General features: G+C 41.1%; 1 protein-coding gene and 1 pseudogene across 3 annotated transcripts in view; one reads left to right on the top strand and one right to left on the bottom strand.

The window, feature by feature from the left end:
• The window catches only part of LOC132230859 (guanylate-binding protein 6-like), a 349,236-nt gene that overhangs the window by 194,314 nt on the left and 130,325 nt on the right, over positions 1–24,597 (bottom strand). The window lies entirely within an intron of this gene.
• On the top strand, positions 625–1,958 carry LOC132230863 (TIMELESS-interacting protein-like; annotated as a pseudogene).

Raw genomic sequence — 24,597 nt, 5'->3', positions numbered from 1 at the left:
ATGGTGGCGGGGCCGAGGCAGAGGCATTTAGGGGCAATCAGGCCAGCAGGCAGAGGCAATTAGGGGTGATCAGGCAGGCAGGCAAAGGCAGTTAGGGGCAATCAGGCAGGCAGAAAGGTGAGCAGTTAGGAGCCAGCAGCCCCAGATTGCGAGAGGAATGTCCCACTGCTGGTTTAGGCCCGATCCCACAGGGGCATGTCTAACCTGGCAGTCAGACATGCCCCAAGGGGTCCCCGATTGGAGAGAGTGCAGGCTGGGCTGAGGGAAACTTGTCCCTCCCCCCGCCCACACACGAATTTTATGCACCACGCCACTAGTTGCAAGATAATTAACTTTATGTTGTTTTAAGCTATGTGTAGTACTTTGTTACAGCAGCAATCAGAAACAAATATAACTACTAATTAACATTTTCAGTAGTTACTGATACTAGTTAATATTGATTCAGAATTTATTGTGTGCCAGTTATGGGTTTTAATAATGTATTTGCTGTTCATAAGAACTCCATGAATTATAATTAACAATATTATTAGTATAATGTATTACCATTATTTGATATTAAGGTTATGGTTATTGTCTTTAAAGTTGAGGAAATGGAGAGTCTCGCGAGAAGCGCGGTTTGAGAGCCGTGCCATGCTGGGAGCTGAGTCCGCGTGAGGTTATGAAGATGCATCTTCAAAGAAGATCCAGGAGGAGTGTCCAGAAAGGGAGAAAAGTCAGAAGAAAAGATGCTGGAACCACAGGAGAATGGCTTGATTGACCTACCAGATTATGAGCATGTAGAAGATGAAACGTTTCCTCCTTTCTGTCCTCCAGCTTCTCCAGAGATTATGAAGGAGCAGAACCTGATGATGAGTCAGGAAAAGGAGCACCTGTTAATGTACCTCCAAGGAGAACAGTTAAAAGGAATATCCCTAAGCTTGATGCTCAGAGATAGATTTCAAAGAGAGGGCTTCCAGCATTAAGACGTGTTTGATAAGACAAAATTTAAAGGTAAAGGTCATGAGGCTGAAGACTTGAAGACGCTAATCAGACACATGGAGCACTGGGCACATAGGCTATTCCCTAAACTGCAATTTGAGGATTTTATTGACAGAGTTGAATACCTGGGAAATAAAAAGGAAGTTAAGACCTGTTTAAAACAAATTCAACTTGATCTCCCTATTTTACATGAAGATTTTATTAGCAATAATGATGAAGTAGGGGAAAATAATGACCATGATGTAACTGCTACTGAATTAGATCCATTTTTGACAAACTCATCTGAAAATGCGACATTTGCTTCTGAGTCAAGTAGAAGCCTAACTGAAGAGCAACAACAAAGAATTCAGAGAAATAAACAGCCTGCCTTGGAAAGAAGACAGGCAAAGCTACTGAGTAATAGTCAATCCTTAGAAAATGACTTGTTAATGAACACATCCAGGGCACAGACAGTTGAAGATGTTAATATGGGTGAGGATCAAAACAAGAAGTCAGAAGAACTTAAGGAAGACATTCTAGATAATCTACATAATGATGCCGCTGCCAATACTGTAAATGAAGAGGAGGAATTAAAAATAGAGAAAACTCAACTGGACCAATCCTTTTAAATGTACAGCATTAACTTTATGCTTCATTCTGAAAAGTTACTGAGGTTGAAGAGGCCTCAACTAAGAGGAAATTAATTTGGTATCCTCAAAGTTTGAGATTACTATATATTTTGTCTACTTTGAGTGAAATCCTTATGTAGTAAAACCTTTACAGATTCCTGTTGAAAATCTGGTATTATTTATAATTATACTTGCTTCTTATTAATTTTAGTTAAGTCTATTTATTTTCTTTAGTGTTGTATATAGATATGACTTCATAACAGTGACTGGTAGTTAATAAGCACCTTCTGCTGCCAGTGTGCATTCTATGCCTTGTTTTCACTAAATTAGCTGGAGTTTTAAGATGTAAATATATATGAATATTAATGTCCATTTAAAATAAATAAAAATCTTATCAACTATCAAAAAAATAAATAAAGTTGAGGAAATGAGAGCATTAGAATTAAATGAATTGTCTAAGGGCAATGCCACAGATGACATTTTGAAGCTAGACCCCACATTCATTATCAACTTGTGATACTCTTTCTAGTTGCACTTAGGAAAACATAGAAATATTGAATAATATGTCAAAATTTAGGAATTAAAGCTATAAGCAGTGAAAATATAAAGCATAGTTACAAAACAGTCTTAAAGGATTTACACAAAAAGCAGACAAAGAAATCTCCCAAAAGAAGTGGAGAAAACATGATATTGATTCTTGAATAAACTGGTCATTGATAGAACAGAAAGTCCAAAAAATGGACTGTTATGAGAATTATATAATTGAAAGATGGACTTTTTCCTAGGTTCAGGCAAATGAATGGTCATTTGAACAAAGATAAAGTTAGACCTGGACACAGTAAAAGACATCCAATTTGATGAAAATGTTGAAACATAAAAACCATAAAAATTTATTTGAGGGAACCAAATGTATGTTTTCATTTGGGGGCCCTTTCTAAATGTGACTCAAAACCCAGCTAACATAAATTAACAAAAATAATGTTAAATGTGACTACATAAAAAAAAAAAATTATATCCTTACTTTTGGCAAAGTAAACACTATAAATAAAATTCTTTTAAAAATGGTAAACTGAGCCCATCCAGTGTGGCTCAGTGGTTGAGCGTCAACCTATGAACCAGGAGGTCAGGGTTTGATTCCTGGTCAGGGCATATGCCAGGCTTGCGGGCTCAATCTCCAGTGTGGGGCATGCAAGAGGCAGCAGATCAATGATTTTCTCTCATCATTGAGTTTCTATCTCTCTCTCCACCTCCATTCCTCTCTGAAATCAATAAAAATATGTATTTTAAAAAATGGTAAACTGGGAAAAATATTTGTAATGTTACAAATAGCTAATTTCTCCAAGTTAAAAGATCTTGCTTGGGAAGTATTAACCCACCCACCATATTCACCAGACTTTGCTCCTTCAGATTAGCACTTGTTCAGATCGATGGCACACACACTTTCTGAGCAGCACTTCAAAATGTATGGAGAAGTGGAAAATTGGGTCTGTGAATGGTTTGCCTCAAAACAAGAAATGCTCTATTGAGACGGTATCCACAAATTACCTGAAAGATGGGGGAAATGTGTAGCTAGTGATGGGCATTACTTTGAACTAAACACTTTTGATGTTTCTCTTGAAATTATCATGTTTTCTTTGATTACAAAATCCTCATTATTAACCGGTATACTTGGTACATCTATATATATAAAAGCCTAAGCGACCAAATGACTGAACAACCAAACGACCATTTGATGGGTCATGATGATGCACACTGACCACCAGGGGGCACATGGTCAATGTAGGAGCTTCCTCCTGGTGGTCATTGCACTCCCACAACAAGAGCATCACTCAGCTGACTCAAGGGTGCCAGATGCCAGGCTCATGGCTGACAAGTGCAGCTGTGGCAGTTGGACATCCCCCGAGGGGTCCCAGATTGGAGAGGGTGCAGGCCAGGCTTAGGGACACCCCCCACCCCATGCACGAATTTCATGCACCGGGCCTCTAGTATATGTATAATGGTCAAGGTCTTTTGTTTTACTTGGTGGGAGAAAGAGGAAAAAGTATGTCTACTGTTTCTTTCCAGAAGCAGAAGTCCTGTCTTCAACATTGAATATGTCCAATTTAAGGAAAAATAGAAAGGAAGTGGAAAAGGAAAAGAAACAGGGGGAAAGAAAAATCTCTCTGACTCCATCCTATATAATAAAGAGGTATTATGCAAATTGATCCTCATGCCATCGCACAAGATGGCCACCCCCATGTGATCAAATATAGCTGCCACAATATGGCCGACAGGGGAGGGTAGTTGTGAGCAATCAGGCCAGAAGGGGAGGGCAGTTAAGGGTGATCAGGCTGGCAAGGGAGGACAGTTAAGGGTGACCAGGCTGTCAGGGGAGGGCAGTTAGGGGCAACCAGGCTGGCAAGGGAGGACAGTTGGGGGTGACCAAGCAACAGGGGAAGGCAGTTTGGGGCAATCAGGCTGGCAGGGGAGCAGTTAGGTGTTGATCAGGCTGGCAGGGTAGTGGGTAGGGGGTGATCAGGCTGGCTGGCAGGCAAGTGGTTGGGAGGCAGCAGTCCCGGATTGTGAGAGGGATGTCTGACTGCCAGTTTAGACCCAGTTCCACAGGGATCGGGTCTAAACCAGCAGTCGGACATCCCCCGAGGGGTCCCAGATTGGAGAGGGTGCAGGCTGGGCTGCAGGACAGCTGCCCCCAGTGCATGAATTTCATGCACCAGGCCTCTAGTCTCTCTCTCTCTCTCTCTCTCTCTCTCTCTCTCATATATATATATATATATATATATATATATATATATATATGAGAAATATGCACATTAGGCTGGGACACTGTAACAGGTCACAACTGGACAAGAGGAGGTTGTGCACGCAGGTGAGGCCCTTAGTGGACAAAGACAGAGACACGGGGGCTGGCCGGCAGTCTACACGGTCAAGCGCAAGCCAGGAGAAGAGAGGGTGAGCCCGCTTGCAGCCTCGGTGTCCTATCGCCAGCCTCCGAGGCCAATCGCAGGCCTGGAGTAAAACGTTCACAGCAAGTCCTTTCAGTGTAATCGGAGCATTAGAGGCCCACATTATGATCATTTCCTTTTCTATGAAACACATAACTCTGACACACTATTTACAATTAAATAAGTTCCATATATTTTGACATTTTACAGCCCTGGAAAGTTACATATAATGATCAGCAAAGTGAGAAGATGAAAAGAATTTCTAGGCTTTTAAAGATGTAACTAATTTCTGTCTAGAAGACACACCAATTCAAAAGGTGATGGTTTTATTGTCCTATAGGACATTAGCCAGATTGTATCTAATTTAGCAGTTTTACTTCAGGCTTTCATCTTTGGCAATCTCACTTGAACAGCACCATCATCCTGCCAGGCCCTTCACTGAGTTAAACAGAACTTTTGCATCTGTTATTATGTATTTGAATAAGAATTATGTATTTAACACATGCAAAATTTTGTTTTGCCACAATAAAACAACAGATTATTTGATTCTTCCCTGAGACACAGAAAAGCACAAACTTGAATCATTGGTGTGGCTGAGGCTAATTTTCCAAATATTGTTAATAAAATTCATGTAGGGACCTTCATAGAGCCAAGAATTCTCTCTTTCAGGCCTACATACTCAGCATCTCCAAGGAGGAGGCCTGTTATTCTGTGTTTTTTTTTTTATTTTGTTTTGTTTTTTAATATTCACCAGAAGATATTTTTTCACTGCTTTTTAGAGAGAGTGAACCAGCGGGAGAGGGGGAGGGAGAGGGCCTGCTCGCAGACGAGGGCAGGCCCTGGTCGGCAGTCCTGCCTCTGCATGTGAGCTGCAGAGGAAACACCTTTTCTGACCGCTCATTGGCTAAGCTCCCTGTATGCTACTCGCAGTGTTCCTGGTAAGTTGCCTACTAAGAATCCAAGAAGGTGATCTAGGGTTTTTCCACCTCACTCCTGGAGGAAAAAACGAAGGTCCACTGCTAGAGGGGCTAAGAATTATCTTATCCTGCCCTATCCAGTTTGGCTCAGTGGATAGAGCCCCGGCCTGACGAACGCAGGGTCCAGGTTTGATTCTGGTCAAGGGCATGTACCTAGGTTGCAGGCTCCTCCCTGGCCGGGGCCCACGTCAGGGCTCATGCAGGAGGTAACCAATCACACTGTCCCTCTCACATTGATGTTTCTCTCTGTCTTTCCCTCTCTCTTCCACACTCTCTTAAAATCAGTGGAAAAATATCCTCAGGTGAGGATAAAAAAAAAGAAAGAAAGGTCATATCCTCTGAAAGAGACATCTTGAAAATACCTAAGGAACATTGTCATTTTTTCATGGTGAAGGAACTGGAGTCCGTGTGATGAAAACACCATAGTAGCTGTAGCGGCCACCAGTGGCAGCAGCAGCAGGGTGATGGGGGCGGCGCCTTCCCCTGATCAGCCAGATTGCGTGCTGCAGGCCTAAGCCATCAGTAGGACATCCCCTGAGGGCACCCGGACTGTGAGAGGGGGCATGGTGAGCTGAGGGACCACCCCTCTGCAGTGCACAAATTTCGTGCACCAGGCCTCTAGTATTTAAATAAACTCCAAAAACACTTCAGCTACACCATACATGTTAATTAAGGTTTTAGTCCAAGTCTCTGGGCTTTACAGATGAATTCTCCCTGACTTCTATAAATTCATGAGCTAGACCCACCAAAAGCATTATAAATGTGATAATTTTAGGTATTTTGTCTTTATTGTGTTAGTTGCAGTGAATCTTGTGTCCTTATTTGTATTAGCCAGAGTCTAAAGTGAAAGTAGGAGTGGTGGATCTTTGGCTTCCATTACCTAAAAAGTAGTAGGGGCAGGAATTTAGATATTCTGAATTTTAATATTAATTTTAATTGAATTTATTGGGGTGACACTGGTTAATAAATTTATATAGGTTTCAGGTGCACGATTTTACAGCACATTATCTGTACACTATATTGTTTGTTTACCACCCAAAGTCAAGTCTCTATCCCTCACCATTTATCCCCCCTATTCCCTCTCCCAACTTCTCCCACCTCTCACCCTAGCAGTCACCACACTGTTGCCCTGTCCATGAAATCTTTCTTTTTTTTCTTTTTTCTCAATACCTCCAACTCCACCCCTGATGGCTTCACCCATTTCCAACAGTTGTCAGCCTGCTCTTATCTATGAGTCTGCCTCTATGTTGCTCATTGGTTCGTTATGTTCATTAGATTTCACATATGAGTGAAATAATATGATACTTTTCTTTCTCTAACTGGCTTATTTTACTAAGCATAAGTCAGGTTTAAAGTACTCAATAATCACGTCAGTATAAGCCCGGGAATGTCTACTGATTGCTAACAGATTGTAGTTTACTAAACCTTCTTCTTTTTAGCTGATTACATTTGTTAATGAGCCAAAACATTAAAAAAAATCTATTTATCTGTTGGTATGGACAAATGGGTTGCTGCCTCCTCTTCGCTGTTGTGAATAATGCTGCAATGAACAGGGGTGAGCAAATATTTCTCCAAAATCCTGCCCTTACTTCTTTTCAATATTACCCAATAAGTAGAATTTCTGGATCATATGGTAACTCTGTCACAGGATATTAAGAAGCTAGGAAAATTCTAAGGCAGAAGGAAGAGGGAAACTGAGATTAGAAAGTTAAAACAAGACCAAACAGTGTGAGCAATTTGCAGCTGGCCTGCAGATAACGAGCTATTATCTTCCCCAGCCAAGGACAGGAGAGCAGGTACTTAAAAACCTCCCTAACCAGAGAATGCAGGAAAGGGGGAGAGAAGTGGGGAGTCTTTCTAGTCCACTAAACAAAGAAATCAGCCAGTTCAGGAAGGGGAAGGAAAAAAAAAAAAGGGCATTTTTTTTTTTTTTTTTTTTTTTTTTTTTTTTTTTTTTTTTTACTCCCTAAGCAGGAAAGCCAGCAGTGTTGACAAGATAAAATTTTCAGGAGCTTTTCATGAATTCTGGGAAGGCCACAACAAAGTAAAAAGGGAATTTGAGAATTAATCTGTACCAAGATATTCAGCAGAGGAATTTTGAAACCTATAGACACAGGAGGGTATATCACACCTTGGACCCCAACTCAACTCACTCTTCAGATTAGCTGAGAGCCCCTCTGTGCTTCATAAGCCAGATGCATAGATTTGCCTGCCTTGCTTCTTTAATAAAGGTGCATGCTTTAATAAATTGGCTTTATCACAACGCAACCACCTGGAGTTTTCTCATTTAAATTCATTTGTAAGAGATGACAAGAATGGAGGTTGGGGACAACCCTCTCCCTCTGACTCAGGGCTCTTTGGTGTCTGTGAGAGGTACCTGTCATGACTCTTTTTAATTTTTTGATGAGCTATCATGCAGTTTTCCATAGCAGCTGCACAATTTTTCATTCCTACTTACATTTCCCAACAGTTCTAGTTACTCCATATCCTTACCAATATTTGTTGTTTTATTACTTTTTGGATAGTGGCCATCCTAATAGGTGTGAGGGGATATTTATTTGCATTTCTGTAATAATTAATGATATCAAGCATTTTTTCATATGTATATTTTCATTGGAGAAATACATGTTCAACTCCTTTGACTATTTTTAAGCTGGGTTGTTTTGAACTTTAGGAGTTCTTTATATATCTAAATATCAGATATGTAATTTTTAAATATTTTCTCTCATTCTGGGAGTTGCCTTTTTGCCCCGACCCGCGGGACAACAAAGGGGGAACCAAGAGACACCCTAGGAGAATGAAACAAACAAGGGACACGAAAGAATGGAGGCAAGACAGGATTCTGATCAAGCCTCAAATTTTATTCTTACCGCGGCAGGATATATACTGTTTTAGGGACGGGGGGTGGTGGGGGGGGTGGAGAAGCCTATTAGCTTATCAGCAGGGTTGTAGCAGGCTCGGATGTGGCGGTAGTTGCTTTAGGGAATAGGATGGTTATCTTTAGCTGCTGGCCAAATCGCAGGACACGCGTAGTTTCTGGTAATTAGGAGTTTCTGGAGGAACGAGAAACTTATAATTCTTAAGATGGCTTTGTCTAAGCCAATATCTCTAATGGCTCCCAACAATTCCTCCCTTTTTCTTTATTAAGGGTGGGCTTTAACCGACTGGGGGCGTAGGGACCTGGTTCCTCCCGTGGGATGGTGGGGTCCCACCGCCAGTGGCTCTTGGTATCTTTTGGGGAGGAGAGGCAGAGCCGATAGTTATGTATGGATACCAACCTCTATGCAAACCAGGTGTGTTCACAGGGAAATCCAGAGGCGGTCGAAAATTTTTGTGACCTTCCCTTGCAGTGCTTTGCCGTGCACCCAGGTCGGTGCCTATGCCTTTCTCCTTCTATGGGGAGTAGGCAAGCATCCCTCTGGCATCATGCTGTCCCCGCAGGGAGGGAGTTTTAGCAGTCATTATAATCACATTCACGGTCTATCATGGCTATACGGTGGTAGTGTACCTGAATGGGTTTGGCCAGGACGCTATCAACCTGCTGTTTTACAAAGTTTGTTAATTTTCTAAAAGCCCCGGGGCCGAAAGCTAGGATTAGGAGAAGGCTTATAAGGGGGCCGAGAACAGGAAGCAGGTAGGGCAGAAGTCCGTTCAGTCCGCTCCAAAGGGGGTTCTCGAATAATTCTCTCCATCTCTTCACTAGATCTTCTTGTAACTTCTTTATCTTGTCTTGGACGATCCCGGATTTGTTGGCATAGAAGCAGCAGGGCTAAGCATATTCCTCCCTGTTCTGCTGTGAGCAAATCTAACCCTCTTCTATTTTGTAGTACTACTTCAGCTAATGAATCTATCTGATCTTGGAGATCATTGATAGTGCCTGAGAGAGCTTAGACATCATCAATTAGCTAGTTAGATAATTTATTATAGGTGTGTAATGCTGTACCTAATCCGGTGGAACCGGTAGCTACAGCTCCTTTTGGCAAAAAAAAAAGGTCAAGAGAGGTCAATACAGAATGCTTAAGTGCCTTCCCCAGGAGGGGATAAATCCCTTCACATTCTCAAAATATCCAAAGTAAATGTTAATTTGTAAGTTTGTTTTGGATAATTGCACAATATGCTGTAGTAAAGCATCAAAAATTATGAATAAAACTTGTAGAATAATACCATGTAAGAATATTCTTTGCTCTAAGTCATGACAATTCAATTTTAAATTGGCTGTCTCGAGGTTTGGAATGAGGAATCTAGTTTTTAAAAAAAAGAAATTTACAGAAGCAGAGACAGTATGCTATCTAAATTACAGTTTTGGGTAAACACATTATCTAGAGTCCTTGGGTAACTTAGGTAAAACTTAGGCATGTTATCTGAATTAGTTTTCACCTGAATTAATTGTTACCATATTTCACTTTACCATGCCCCAGGTGATCTCTAGGCTGTTGGTTGTCTGGTTTGTCTTCCTCCTGCTGGAATACACTTGGAGAACTTTAACTTAAAAAAGAAAAATCTTTCTTTTTTTACACCAAGTAACTTATAGGGTTACTTCTTGGATGTTGACTGATAGTGCCGCAAGGCCATGTATTCCAAGTCAAAGTCATTAAACATTTATGGTGACTGTACTTATTTTCAGATTTGGTATTTTAACAGCAAATCATTAGATTATCCTGTAAATATTAGTGGAAGATATTCCAAAATATTAAAATTTCTCCTTTTTATTAAATTTAAAATAATGTTTTTAAACAGCGTTCCCTTTTGGCTTATTTGCATAAACAGAGGGATCATGGGAAGCCTTCAGTAACTTTTTAGAAGATTTTTATTTTACTAGGATTTAATTGCTTACAAAGATTAGTAAATTTAAGTATTTTTTTAAAAAGCAAAGCAAGTAAATTTAGTATTTAGTAAACTTCTGATTCACAAGGGGCAAACGCTGCACCACTTCCAGCCTAATTTAAAATGCAGTAGTGAGGAGCTTTTAAATAAAAGACATTGCTAGTTTAAATAAAGACTTTGCTACTAATAAATCAATTCTTTCTTTTATTTGGCAGAAATTCCTTATGCAACCAAGCATATTATATTTTGAAATATTGCACTCGGGAAAAACTTCCAAATACATACTTAATTAAAACATTTTCAACACTTTTTAAACATAATAGGATCTAGTCTTGACCTTGGAATCAATTATTCTTAATTTGTTTATGATATATGCATAACTGTGGTTCTACTGAGAATTTAAGATATCTTTTAAAAAAGTATCTACAAGCCTTTTAAGAAATATGAGCTCTATTGTCAGCCCTTATAAAGCCAACTGCTTAAAACATTGGTCTATCATACCACTGAAATTATATTAAGACCGTGATTGCTAATTTATTTAGCATTAAAAATATCTTCTTAAAAAAAGAGACTTTAAAAACTTTCAGAGCTTTGAATCTTAGATAGCAAATTAAATACTTAGCATTTTTCAAATCAATACTTTTACATTTAAGGATACATTTCAAATAAAATATAAGGCATTTTCAATTAATAGATTAACTTCTATCATCTAGACTTCATACTAGGCATACTCAGATTAACATTTCAGTATTATAAATTTCAATACTTTTAGATGATTTGAACTTAAAAGTTTTAAGTTTCTAGCTAATAAGCAAAACCATAGCTATTCACATGTAAACTTGACTATCAACTTCCTGGTGGTACTTTGCCTCAGGGTGGGAAATTTCAAAAGAGCTACTTTAAATCAGCTTGGGAAACCTGTCTGTATTTCTTTGTCAGGTTCATCTTTGCCATTTTTAAGGCCAAAACAGTCTCAGGTTTTTATTCTGTACTCAGCAAAAGGTCAAGTTCAGCTCAAAACTATGCACACTCGTTTTTAAACTGGCCTTTTCCCTTTACATGTGCACAGAAATCCCGGATGCATTTTTAAATTTGTAAAAGCTTTTCAGTTACAAGAAGGACTTTAATTTTAGAATACTTGGGGAGGGGGCGTCCACACTGGATCGCCACATGTTCCTTCTTCCCTTCCCCCACATCCTGTTTTTGGGGGAAGTTTCAGCAAATGACTCAGATGGCGTATTTTTCCCAAAGTCATGCTTAATAGAAGACATTTTAAATTTTTTCCTATTTCACTTTCTAAAGTCATGGCTAACACCCAAAGTTATCTTAGCCAAAGTTTGGTTGTCATAAGATGTTCTCTGGTAATTTTTAAATAAAACATTAAGTAATCTCATTGCGGGAGAGCTTGTAACTCTGCTCTCTCTTGCCACCTTTGAATCTCTCCACACCAGAGGCGGATTCGGTAGCGGGATTTCATTTCTTATTACAGATTTTAGATTCCAAATACAAATTAAGATAAGAAAACACATTAAGATGACCATGGCACTATTTTTTCAGCCTGATTTTAAGGAGTACCTTTTAATATTCCAATTTCTTTATAATTTGGCCTTTTTGCACAGGTGATTCTATTAACGGCAAATTAAACATTTCAGGATTAGGACATGGAGGTGGAGGGAGCCATGAAGGCCATTTCTCCCATTTTTTTTCTTTCTGCTCCTCTTAAGGAGCGGAGGGTGCAAGGGGGAGGAGATCCATCCTCCTTGACCTCTCCTAAAGCCTCTAGGAAATGAAATGCCGTGTTCCACAAGGGGAAACAATTTTTGGCAAGTTCTGATTAACTTTTTGGCAAACTTTTAAGATCTAATGTACCTTTTTCAAGAAACCAAGGGTTATGTTCTATAATAACATGAAAAAAACTATAAAAGATTACCTTCTAAAATTTTAACACTTTAAACATGCAAATCAAAAGTCTATAATAAACCATGAGCAAAGGTCAGTGACAAAAGTGAAAAAATTCCTTAAATCTTTCTTTTTAAACCGAAATCCTCAAGCCTTGAGGGACTCCCTGAGCCCTCTGAGAAATCCTTAAATCCTTCTTTTTAATCCGAAAATCTCGTGCCTTGAGGGACTCCCTGAGCCCCCTGAGAAATGCCTAAATCCTTCTCTTAACCCTTACTCCCCGTGTCCTGAGGGACTCCCTGAGCCCACCTAGAAATACCTCATGAGAGTTCAGTGAGTTGCCCATTATTTTGGCTGGGTAGTTCTCAAGATTTCCTCCTCCACGTAAGCCTCTGGGACATATAAACCCCGTGCCAGGTCAGCTGGGAATTTCTTAAACCTCTGGTGATCCTTATGTAACCGCTCTCCTTTTACCTTACAGCCTCTGCTCGCGTGTCATAGGTTGGGATGTATAAGCCCCATACCAGGATGGCAACCACTAAGACTTAGTGAGCTCAGAGTTTGCCAGAGAGGGTGACACAGGTCGGGCCAGAGAAAAATTACTCTTCCGAGTGATTCAGAGTTTTCACTGCCGGTTTCGGGTACCCTTCCCTCTTCCCCGAATGGCGAGGTGAAGCGCTTATTAGTGGACTGGAGGGAGATCAAGAAAACTAAAAAGGCCAGCCAAAGGGGGTGCCAAAGAGGGTGAAGGCTCTCAAGAGGTATTTTGAAATTCTTGTTTGACAAGTTTCGTCTGCTTACCTTCACAACGATCTGTCTCATGGGCAGGTGAAACTGTGGCAATCAAGATGCCAAGTCTTAACTCACGAGTCAATACTGCATGGCGACTCTAAGGGGTGCCTGGCCAGGCGCTTCCAAGCAGACGTTCTCGCAGGGGGTCCCCAAGTTGCCCCCCGTTGGGCGTCAGACTGCCCCGACAGGCGGGACAACAACGGGGGAACCAAGAGACACCCTAGGAGAATGAAACAAACAAGGGACACGAAAGAATGGAGGCAAGACAGGATTCTGATCAAGCCTCAAATTTTATTCTTACCGTGGCAGGATATATACTGTTTTAGGGACGGGGGGGGGGGGGTGGCGGGGGGGGGGGTGGAGAAGCCTATTAGCTTATCAGCAGGGTTGTAGCAGGCTCCGATGTGGCGGTAGTTGCTTCAGGGAATAGGATGGTTATCTTTAGCTGCTGGCCAAATCGTAGGACACATGTAGTTTCTGGAAATTAGGAGTTTCTGGAGGAACGAGAAACTTATAATTCTTAAGATGGCTTTGTCTAAGCCAATATCTCTAATGGTTCCCAACACCTTTTGACTCTGTTGATTGTCTCCTTTGCTGCATGCTGCAACCTGCACGGTGGGTTCAGGAGGACTTGTGGGAGGGCTAACGCATACTGAAGACCCTGCAGAAGAAATAAATTTTAGGCATGGGGGTCAGGTGGAACCTCTTTTTTGGGAAGAGGAACCATGAGCCCTAATCTTACCAGATTAAAGGTAATAGGGGCTGGAGGTTGTAAAGAGCAGGTGCCTCCAGATCTAGGTGCCATGAGGTTATAAATCTTTCCATAATGATAGGCAGTTCTTGGAAGGAGGATGGACTGCATCCCGATGTTAGCTCCCATGTCCCAGGGTGTACAAGTCTCAGTGAGCTTAGAACGTGCTTTCTCTAATCATAACAGAACCATCATGGATAACAGAGCATGATTAATATTTCTTACAATTTTAGCTGATCCCAATATATTCTATTTCTGCCCCTAAAAAAATGCACCTTGCCATGTAATGTCTTGGGTAGAGTTCCTTTCAATATGACTCAAATCTAGATGATGGGCAAAATTGGGTGAAAGTGGTTAAAGGGTACAAACTTCCAGTAGTATAGAAGTAGAACTTTAGTGAGCTACTTTTTTAGTATAGTATTGTATATTTGAAAGTTGCCTAAAAAGTCAATAATAAAAGTTAATAAAACTGGAAAAAAAAGAACAGCCAGGGATTTTGAAATGCTGTTATCCTAAAATAGGATTCTAAAGCAGCGCTTAATCAAAATTATAACCAGTGCAACAACAATTGCACTTTAAAAAAATATATCGTATATAATAAAGAGGTAATATACAAATTGACCCTCATGCCCTCACATCACAAGATGGCTGCCCTCACATCATTACAAGATGGTTTATTTTGGGTATAAAATCTAGGTTGACAGCTATTTTCCCCAACATTTCAAAAATATTCTAACCTCATATTGTTGTAAACCTCATGAATTATGATTCACTGCTTTTTAAAGAATGTATCATTTGTCTCTGGCTGCTTTGAGCCATATTAGTGTCCTTGTTTCACTATGATGTATCTAGGAATAAATTTCTTTTCATTGGTTTTGCTCAGGATACACAGTAACTTTTTAAGCTGAATAACCATATCCTTTGTCAATTCTGGAACGTTCCAGTTATTATTTCCTTGAATACTGTACCTCCCTCTTTCTCTTTGGAATGCTTTTTCTTAATTACCATATCTTTGTCTTGGTATGCTATATATTTGATAACTTATTTACAACTATATCTTCACAATTGCTTTTTCCAGAATTATGTTACTTTCTGACTTAACTGTCAAGGTTAATTATATTATCCATTCAAGAAAAACCTTTTTTGCTTTTTATTTGTTATTTTATTTTTTTATATACCACAAGGATCAATCTATACTAATAAAAGGGTAATATGCTAATTAGAGTGGATGTCTTCCAGATGTCCTTCCACACAAAGTTGCTGTGGCTGCCTGATGCTCAGGAAAGCCATGGATGGCAGCTGCCGCTGTCCAGAGCCTTCCCCAAGGCTCAGGCAAGCCACAGATGGAGGCTGCTGCTGCCCAGGGCTGGCTGGAGGCTCAGGCAAGCTGTGGTGGCTGCAAGGGCCAAGGCACAGGCAGCCACAGCAGCCAGCAGTGGCAGCAGCAGAGGCGTGATGGGGGCATCGCCTTCCCCTGATTTGCCCAGGCTGCCTCCCGCAGAGGGAGGCCAGAGGCAGCAGCATCGAGTGGGTGATGGGGGCAGTGCCTTCCCCTGATCAGCCAGTTGCCTCCCACAGAGGAAGGCCAGACTTCGGCCATCAGTAGGACATCCCCTGACGGCTCCCAGACTGTGAGAGGGAGAAAGGCGAGCTGAGGGACCCCTCTCCTCAGTGCATGAATTTTCATGCACCGGGCCTCTAGTTTACTTATATGCACTAAGAAATACAACTTTCACACAAACTGTGAAGATTTGAGTCAACGGTGTTGGCTCATTGACTCCCAGTGACCAAACTATGTGGCCATGCAGTAAAGATAATTAAAGTTTATTTTATTGATTTATTGTCAAATATTACAGCAACAAGGACCAAGAACAGAAAAGGAAACAGATTTCTTGGTGATCATGAAATCAAAACAAGGGAGTTCAATGAACTGAATGTTCATCTCACATTCTCACTGAATGTGAGAATACCTGTTGTTCAATGTCACAATAGAGTTGGACTTTCCATTCAGATCAGAAGACTTGAGGGCTCCCTGGATTCAAAGCTAAGGGTCAGCCTTGCCAGTGGGAGATCAATAACTTCCAGTCCAAAGACTAGGGCCCCCTTTTTAATTCATAACTGTTATAATTTTCCCAGGATATGCCTTTTCTTCTTGCATCTTTATGGTTAATTGATGCCTCTTCTGTGTGGCCCCTTTTTTCTTTAAATATATAAATATTCCAACCAGGAGACATCTGGTCTATCATAAGTCTGCTGATCTGATATCTAATATTGATTTATCCTTTATCTCCCAGAGAGCCAATTATTTCCTTCATTGTCAGCATTCCTAGTGGGCTCTTCATTGTAGCCCCTTAATACAAAAACAAAACAAAGAACAAGGACACTAGAATGTGCAGTCAACAGCTATTATATAAGCACACCTATGCATGCAGGTTTAAAAATATATACATTTTTGATAATTGAATGATGGATCTCCACTGGTTAGTTGCTGTTGTTTTAAACTTTATTGTTCAGATTATTACATATGTCCCTCGTTTTTCTACACATAGCTCCCCTCCACCTGGTTCCCACCCCACCTTAGGCCCTCACCACCTCACTGTCCACATCCATAGGTATTGCATACATGCATATAAGAACTTTGTTCCATCTCTTCCTGCACCCCCCACATCCCCTTCTCCCTGAGAATTGTCAGTCCACTCCATTCCCATGCCCCTGATTCTATTACATTCACCAGTTTCTTCTGTTCATGAAATTTTTTATTCACTTGATTTTTAGATTCACTTATTGATAGATATGTATTTGTTGTCACTTTGTTGCTCATAAATTTTTATCTTTACCTTTTTCTTCTTCTTCCTCTTCTTAAAGAATACTCTTTGGCATTTCATATAAGAGTGGTTTGGTGGTGATGAACTCCTTTAGTTTTTTCTTGTCTGTGAAGCTCTTTATCTGACCATCAATTCTAAATGATAACTTTGCTGGGTAGAGTAATCTTGGTTGTAGGTTCTTGCTATTCATCACTTTGAATATTTCTTGCCACTCCCTTCTGGCCTGCATAGTTTCTTCTGAGAAATCAGCTGACAGTCATATGAGTACTCCCTTGTAGGTAACTAACTGTTTTTCTCTTGCTGCTTTTAAGATTTTCTCTTTGTCTTTTGCGCTTGGCATTTTAATTATGATGGGTCTTGGTGTGGTCCTCTTTGTATTCCTTTTGTTTGGTGTTCTCTGCGCTTCCTGGACTGATAAGTCTATTTCTTTCACCTGGTAGGGGAAGTTTTCTGTCATTATTTCTTCAAATAGGCTTTCAATATCTTGCTCTCTCTCTTCTTCTGGCTCCCCCATAATTTGGTTGTTGGTACACTTGAAGTTGTCCCAGAGGCTCCTTACACTATCTTCATATTTTTGGATTCTTTTTTTCTTTTTTGCTCTTCTGGTTGAGTGCTTTCTGCTTCCTTATATTTCAAATCTTTGACTTGATTCTTGGGATCCTCTATTCTACTGTTGAATCTCTGTGTATTAGTCTTTATTTCAGTCAGTGTATGCTTAATTTTTGATTGGTCCTTTTCCATTTTTTTTTTTTTTTTTGCATTCTCACTAAGACCATTGAAGGTCTCACTAAGTTCCTCAAAGGTCTCAGTAAGTTTCTCAGAGGTTTCTGGAAGATTCTTAAGTAACCTTATAACTGGTATTGAACTCTATATCCAGTAGTTTGCTTTCTTCCATTTCTTTCATTTGTGACACATTTCTTTGTCTCCTCATTTTGGCTGCTTCCCTGTGTTTGTTTACCTCCGGCTAACTGAATGTGAGGACAAGCTGTGTCTACAGTGGAAGAGCTGCTGTTCAGGAGACACCCTTATGGGGCAGGACTTGCTTCAGTGGGCCTTTGGTGCTTACTGAGTCTGCCCCATGATTGTGTCACTTATGGATGTGAAGAGTTGTAATCTGGTATGGCCTCACACTGACCACTGGGTACACTGGCTCTTGAATCTCCAAGGAGGTGCAAAGTCAGCCACTGCCTGGGGCAACCCAGCAGGATCTACAGAGAGATCTGAAGATTCCTCCTCTTTGTATGGGGTTTGGAAGTGCCCAGATGAGGCTCAGCTGTGAAACAAGGCAGGCTGCTGCAGACCCTGCCTTTGCTTTCTTTAGAGCTTTCTTTAGATACTTTTGGGGCTCCCTGACCCAGCTGCAGTTTGACAGGTTTTAGGCTGAGAAAGGACAGGCCATTCATATGCAAAAGCCATTGCGCACAGCTTGGATAGGATTGTAAAATGGGTGGAATGGGGTATCAGGGAGTCTCCAGGATGGAGCAAACAGCATGGCTGCCAGTCAGTCCTGCACTGGAGAGGTGTGACTGCTGCTGCATGCACCTCTATCTGGAAGAAAGCTGCCCCTGTGTTCCTGCCCCGATGCCAGACAGTCCAGTTTCTCCCTGTATGTGTCTGGGTCCCCAAATGACTCGCTGGGCACTGGAGCTCAGAGCACGTGGGAGCTTGTATCTCCCTTCTGATAAAGTGTCACACCCAGGTGCTAGCCCATTCCGCACCTCTGCACCTCCATGCCTCCGCACCTCCTACCAATCTCAATGCTCTTTCTTTTTTCTTTTTCTAGTTGTAGTTCTTCCACTCAGCCAGGTCTCCCACGGTTCTGGATGATACTTGTTATGTATTTTAGTTGTAATTTTGATATGGTTGTGGGAGGCAGAAAGTACAGGTGTTTACCTATGCCAAGATGGTTCTCCCGAGTTGTTTTTTAAAATATATTTTTATTGGTTTCAGAGAGGAAGGGAGAGGGAGAGATAGAAACATCAATGATGACAGAGAATCATTGATCAGCTGCCTCTTGCACCCTCCCTACTAGGGATCAAGCTGGCAACCCAGGCATATGCCCTGACTTGTAATTGAACTGCGAACTCCTGGTTCATAGCTCAATCATTGAGCCTTGCCAGCCAGGCCAACAGTGATTTTTGAACTGCATTAAAGGCATATGATTTGGTTAACTTAAAAACATTCAAACCTGTAGAGAATTTCTGTGAGTTTATTTAAGCCAAACTATTCACAATTGCCAGGAAGCAGAATTCTAATATACTGGGATAATGCTCCAGAGAATGGCAGTTTTTCACTTTGTTTTATACATAACAATCAAAAGAGGAGATATAAGTGGGTTACATGAAATCCACTGGTGATAGATTAAAGAGGCAGGAGAAAATAAAGTGGGGAAACCTCTGGGATTGGACAAAAAGTAAAATGATGGACACATACTTCTTTTACTTAGGTAGGCATGTGGTAGTTAACAGTCAACAATTAACATGTAATTATAACGATGAAGGTTATTATTATCTTGTAAAGGTTAATTATATTATCCATTCAAGAAAAACATTTTTTGCTTAAAATTTTTTTTCCAAAATCTGCTCTATAGTATTTTATGACATTTTGTCTCCTAAAATACTCTTTCTTATACTAATAAACAGTGTAAACATTTTATTTTATCACCTGAGCTCAACATTACAGTGTCTTGTTCTAGTGGGTCTTTCTGCCATTTCTTTGTTACTTTCTATCTCTTGCTTGTGTGGGGTTGCACCCTTGTTTGAGTTTGCGTTTTGGCCCCATGTTTCTCTGGACTTTTCTGTGGGAATCCCCGTTGTCCAAGTTGAACACAGCCTTACAAAAAGGACTTGCTGCTGCCAGGTGCCCTGGGGCCCTATCTACACCAGACCATTTTAAGTAGTTTCTGAAACCATACCTTTAATGTAGGTAAGTTCAATCCAATGCTCAGGTAAGGAAAATGTTTTATTTTAAATTGTAATGCAGGTCAATCTGGTAATTTTTCCTCTGCTATAAACAGATACTTATCAGCCTTTCCTTTCCTGTGAGGATTTCCAATTCATTCTAATTTCCAATTAGTAAAACCTACCAATCTCAGCACCAAGACTTCCTCCTCTGCTCTTCTTATGGTCATTAAGAGTCAAAGATGGGCACATGCTTCAGAATGGTCATAGCTTCAGCTTACAGGTACTGCCATGATTTTCTTCTCATTTTCTATATTTGATTCCTTCAACTTTATGTTTTTGCAAACACACTGATATATTTCAAAACGTTAGTAATATTTCTTTGGCATTTATAGGTGTTTTGTAGGGGAAAGTTTCCCCCCAATATCTAGCCTGCCATAATTTAAAGTCTCATTATCAAATGCAGATAGACAGAATAATCTGAAGAAGAAAAAAAAAGGAATGAAGGTAAGAAAGATAATTTCTTATAGTAAATAAATCATCTCTTAATCCCTTGGCTTTGGAGGAAAAGGAATGTACCGGACAAGTAGGTACACTGTTTCTATTAGAACAGACACAGGACTGCATGGGGTTTTCACAAGTGAATAAAATTTACATACAGCACCAATCCCATTCCTTTTGCTCAATTCACTATAGATTCTGATTTAATCCACCACGGACTTCAGGGATGAGACTTACACTGTACATGGAGGGGGTGTGCTAATTTGTGAAGGTTTTCTATGGTGATGACACCAAGCAAATCACCTTTGTTCAGCAAATATATTAAAGGGTTGTTGAATATACAAGGGGAGGACAAAACCTGGTCGCCTATACTGCTGTACATAATAATTAATAGTAGTTTGGAATTGGAGATAGATTAAAAAGAAAAAGTCTTAGAGAGAAAAAAGGAGTCCTCAGAAGACGACAAGATTGACTAAATCACCACCACCACATGAATGCAGGCTATATAACCTTCTTAAAAATAACTCAACCAGACAGGTTTATTGGGATATACATCATATGCCATACAATTCACAAATTCCAAAGGTACAATGTAATGGTTTTATATATATTTGTGTAACCATTGCTATAATCAATGAGAAATTTTCATCACTCCACCAACTCCCCCCAAAAACAACACATGAAACAAGAGGTCATCAGATTGATTCCTGATGAAGCCATGTGTTTGGGTTGTGGGCTCGATCCAGAGTAGGCAGTTAATCCATGTATTTCTATCACTGATGTTTTGATCTCTCTATCCCTTCCTCTTCTTCTCTCTCTGAAAACCAATAAAAACATTTAAAACATAATCCTAATATATAAAAACCCAGGGTCTGTAATGAACAACTGAAGGCTCCACCGAACACTGGAAGTCAGTCCTGCAGTCAGTGCTGGGTAGTTGATGACTGAGCACTGACTTCCGCCAGTGGGGGTGCAGCCACCCAGCACTGACTGCTGATGGGGCTGTGGATCAGGCCTGGAGAGAGGCCTGGAGAGAGAGGCAGAGTCTGATCGGCAGCCCCTGTGGCAGCTGCTGATCCGCCATTGTCTCTCTCTTTCTCTCTGGGCTTCACCAGCAGCTGTGCCTCTGTTTTTTTTTGTTTTTTTGTTTTTAAATATATATTTTATTGATTTTTCACAGAGAGGAAGGGAGAGAGATAGAGAGTTAGAAACATTGATGAGAGAGAAACGTCGATCAGCTGCCTCCTGCACATCTCCTACTGGGGATGTGCCCACAACCCAGGTACATGCCCTTAACCGGAATCGAACCTGAGACCTTTCAGTCTGCAGGCCGATGCTCTATCCACTGAGCCAAACCAGTTTCGGCTGTGCCTCTGTTTTTCTCTGGGCCTCTGTGGGGGCTGGGGATCACCCTTGCCTCTCTGCTCAGCCCAGGGATAGGCCCGAAGTGGCTGACTAGCATAGAAACTAGCCAATCAGAACCAAATCTGGGTTTCCTGTGAGTATCCAATGGGTACCTAGGAGGCGGAGCTTTTGACACTGATTGGCATAGAAACTGACCAATCAGAACCAAATTGGCCAGCATGGGAAGGCAGATCAGGCCTGCAGGGGAGGGCAGTTGGGGACAAGATTAGGCCTGCAGAGAAGGACAGTTAGGGGTGATCAGGCAGCAGAGGCAGTTAGGGGTGATCAGGAAGGCAGGGGAGGGCCATTGGGGAAAAGATCAGGCTGGAAGGGGAGGGCAGTTGGGAGCAAGATCAGGCCAGCAGTGGAGGGCAGTTGTGGGCGAGATAAGGCCAGCTGGGGAGGGCTGTTGGGGATGAGATCAGGCCTGCAGGGGAAAGCAGTTGGAGGCAACCAGGTCAGCAGAGGAAGGCAGTTGGGGGCGAGATCAGGTTGGCAGAGGCAGTTGGGGGAAACCAGGTTGGCAGGGGAGAGCAGTTGAGGGCAACCAGGCCAGCAGGGAAGGGCAGTTGGGGGCAGGATCAGGCCAGCAAGGAATGGCAGTTAGGGTGATCAGGCAGGCAGAGGGAGCTGAAGGTGATATCAGGCTGGCAGGGAGAGCAGTTAGGGGTGATCAGGCAGGCAGGCAGGTAAGCGGTTAGTAGGCAGCAGTCCCAGATTGCGAGAGGGATGTCTGACTGCCGGTTTAGGCCTGATACTTGTGGGATCAGGCCTAAATCAGCAGTTGGACATCCCACAAGGGTTCCCTGATTGGAGAGGGTACAGGCTGGGCTGAGGGAACCCCCTCTCCATGCATGAATTTCATGAACCGGGCCTCTAGTAAAAAGATAAAATCATATTTCACATATTAAATATATACATTTATATTTGTCAAAAAAGAGTTATATCCATTTTTCAACCACATATTGTTATTTTAAATGCAAGATTTTTTTGGTATGTATTATGAAAGTAAATTGATGCTTTCTAGCCAGGTAATAATATCTGTACAAACATTACATATTTCAAATATTGTAATAGACATTGTACATTTAGCCACAGAAAGGCTGCCCAGGGTAACTATGTATCTATTTATCTATCTGCCTGCCTTCCTGTCTGTCTATCCACATGCACACTTGACTGGATTTACTGCAAGTTAATATTAGCAGTGGTTACTTGAGTCAGTGAGAAATTTTTCACAGTCTCTTAACAATTTTTAAAAATGCGTGGACTCAGTGTGTGGGTCCAGCTAATAGTGTTTGAATGTGTTACTGCACAGGTGAGAATCCCTGTTAGAACCTGGTAGGAATTGCTCTTCTCAGGCAGGGAATGTTTCCTGTCTCAGTGTGGTTTCGCCTCCGGAATTCCTGGTTCACATGCAGGATGGAGTTCTAAAGCTTTTAGAGGCCTCTCTCCTAAGGCTTTCTGCAGGCTCTCAGCTCCTGGAGGGTTTCAGTGGGGACTGCCCTTTGCTCCTTCAATTTGTCCTAGTGTGCAATGTCCTTTTGGCACTGCTGCTGGTCAGCACAACATGCTTTCTGTCAGCTGGATCCCCAGAGCAATGGCAGGAACGTAAATCAACACTAGGTTCTCTAGGTCTATAACGAAGGAATAATGATGAAATTTTTCATGGAGAGAGAGAGGGAGAAGACTCTACTCTAAATATTACAAGAACTTAGGTAACTATCCAATTCCTGTAATATTCAATATGATATTAAACAATCAAATGTTAAACTTTCAGGGAGAAGCATAAGGAATGGTGCTGGGATGATAAACTATTAAGTTGTTTACTCGTGTGTTTAAAAATTTTTATAGTATGGTTTACTACATGCCAGGAGCCCTTCTACATGGCTGAGTTCGTGATAAACAAAATAGGTAATGTTCCTGCCCACTTGTATTCTAGTGGAGGAGACAAACAATAAACATGAACAAACTCTGGTGATAAAAGGTAGTGAAGTTCTGTGAACAGTAATAACAATATTGGCCACTAGATGGAACCCGCTGCTTTCTTCCTTTCTTCATTTCTTTACCAGTCAACTCCAAGAGACACTGTGAGCATGACACACTGTTCATTAAACAGGTTTTTGGGGCCGGGTGATAGGCACTGTCTCTCTTTCTATCTCTCCCTCCCAAATTGGATTTCTTTTTTTCACTAATTGATTGATTAGAGAAATATGGTTAAGACATACTAAGGAGCCATCTGAGACATATTGGGGTAGAGGGATTAGATCAACCCTTTTCTAAATCAGAAATCCTCTCCTTTCAATTTCTTGGGCATTTAGTTTTCTCTATTATTTAATCTCTGTCTTCACCAATAGACTATGAGCTCCTTAATAGAGGGACTACAACTATATTCCCACTCCTTGGCAGAATGTGATAGGTACTCAACCAAAGTTGTTTTTTTAAAAATATATTTTATTGATTTTTTACAGAGAGGAAGGGAGAGAGATAGTTAGAAACATCGATGAGAGAGAAACATTGATCAGTTGCCTCCTGCACAATTCCTACTGGGGATGTGCCTGCAACCAAGGTACATGCCTTTGACCAGAATCGAACCTGGGACTTTTCAGTCCACAGGCCAACACTCTATCCACTGAGCCAAACTGGTTAGGACCTCAATCAAAGTTTTTTGAATGAATGATCCCTGTAGCCTAAGCAATGGCTGCTATTCATGAAGCCTCATCTAACTCCCTAGGGACTCTGATTTGAACATAGTTTTGGGGGAAAAAACTCTGAGTAAGTTTTCCTGTCTTGTGTTCTATGAAATCCTGCTGTCAAAGAACTCACAGTGAGTGGGAAGGGTAGTGTGTGTGTGTGTGTGTGTATGTGTGTGTGTGTAGTAGGCATATGATATGGCACTGAGTTCTGAGCCATATATTTTCCTCTTTCTGTTTGGATAAAAGCCTAACACACAATGGATAGATATATTTAATTTATCTTTATTGTTGATAGTATTACAGCTATAACCCATTTCCCCCATTGACCCTCCCATACCCACCTGCCCGCCACAGTTGACATATTTTTAGTGCTCATGGAAACCTAACAAATACTAGGCACATGCTTTTATCAGAGATAACTCTAAAAATAAGGGTCTTGAATCTTCTCTACAATGAGTAAAAGGAACATCATAAAAACAACAAGGGAGTTGGAATCTAAGGAA

This window comes from Myotis daubentonii, chromosome 3, assembly GCF_963259705.1.
Source record: "Myotis daubentonii chromosome 3, mMyoDau2.1, whole genome shotgun sequence".
Classification (NCBI taxonomy): Eukaryota; Metazoa; Chordata; class Mammalia; order Chiroptera; family Vespertilionidae; genus Myotis; species Myotis daubentonii.
The sequence above is the reverse complement of the archived record's forward strand: the minus strand, read 5'-3'. Positions and strand labels throughout refer to the sequence as shown.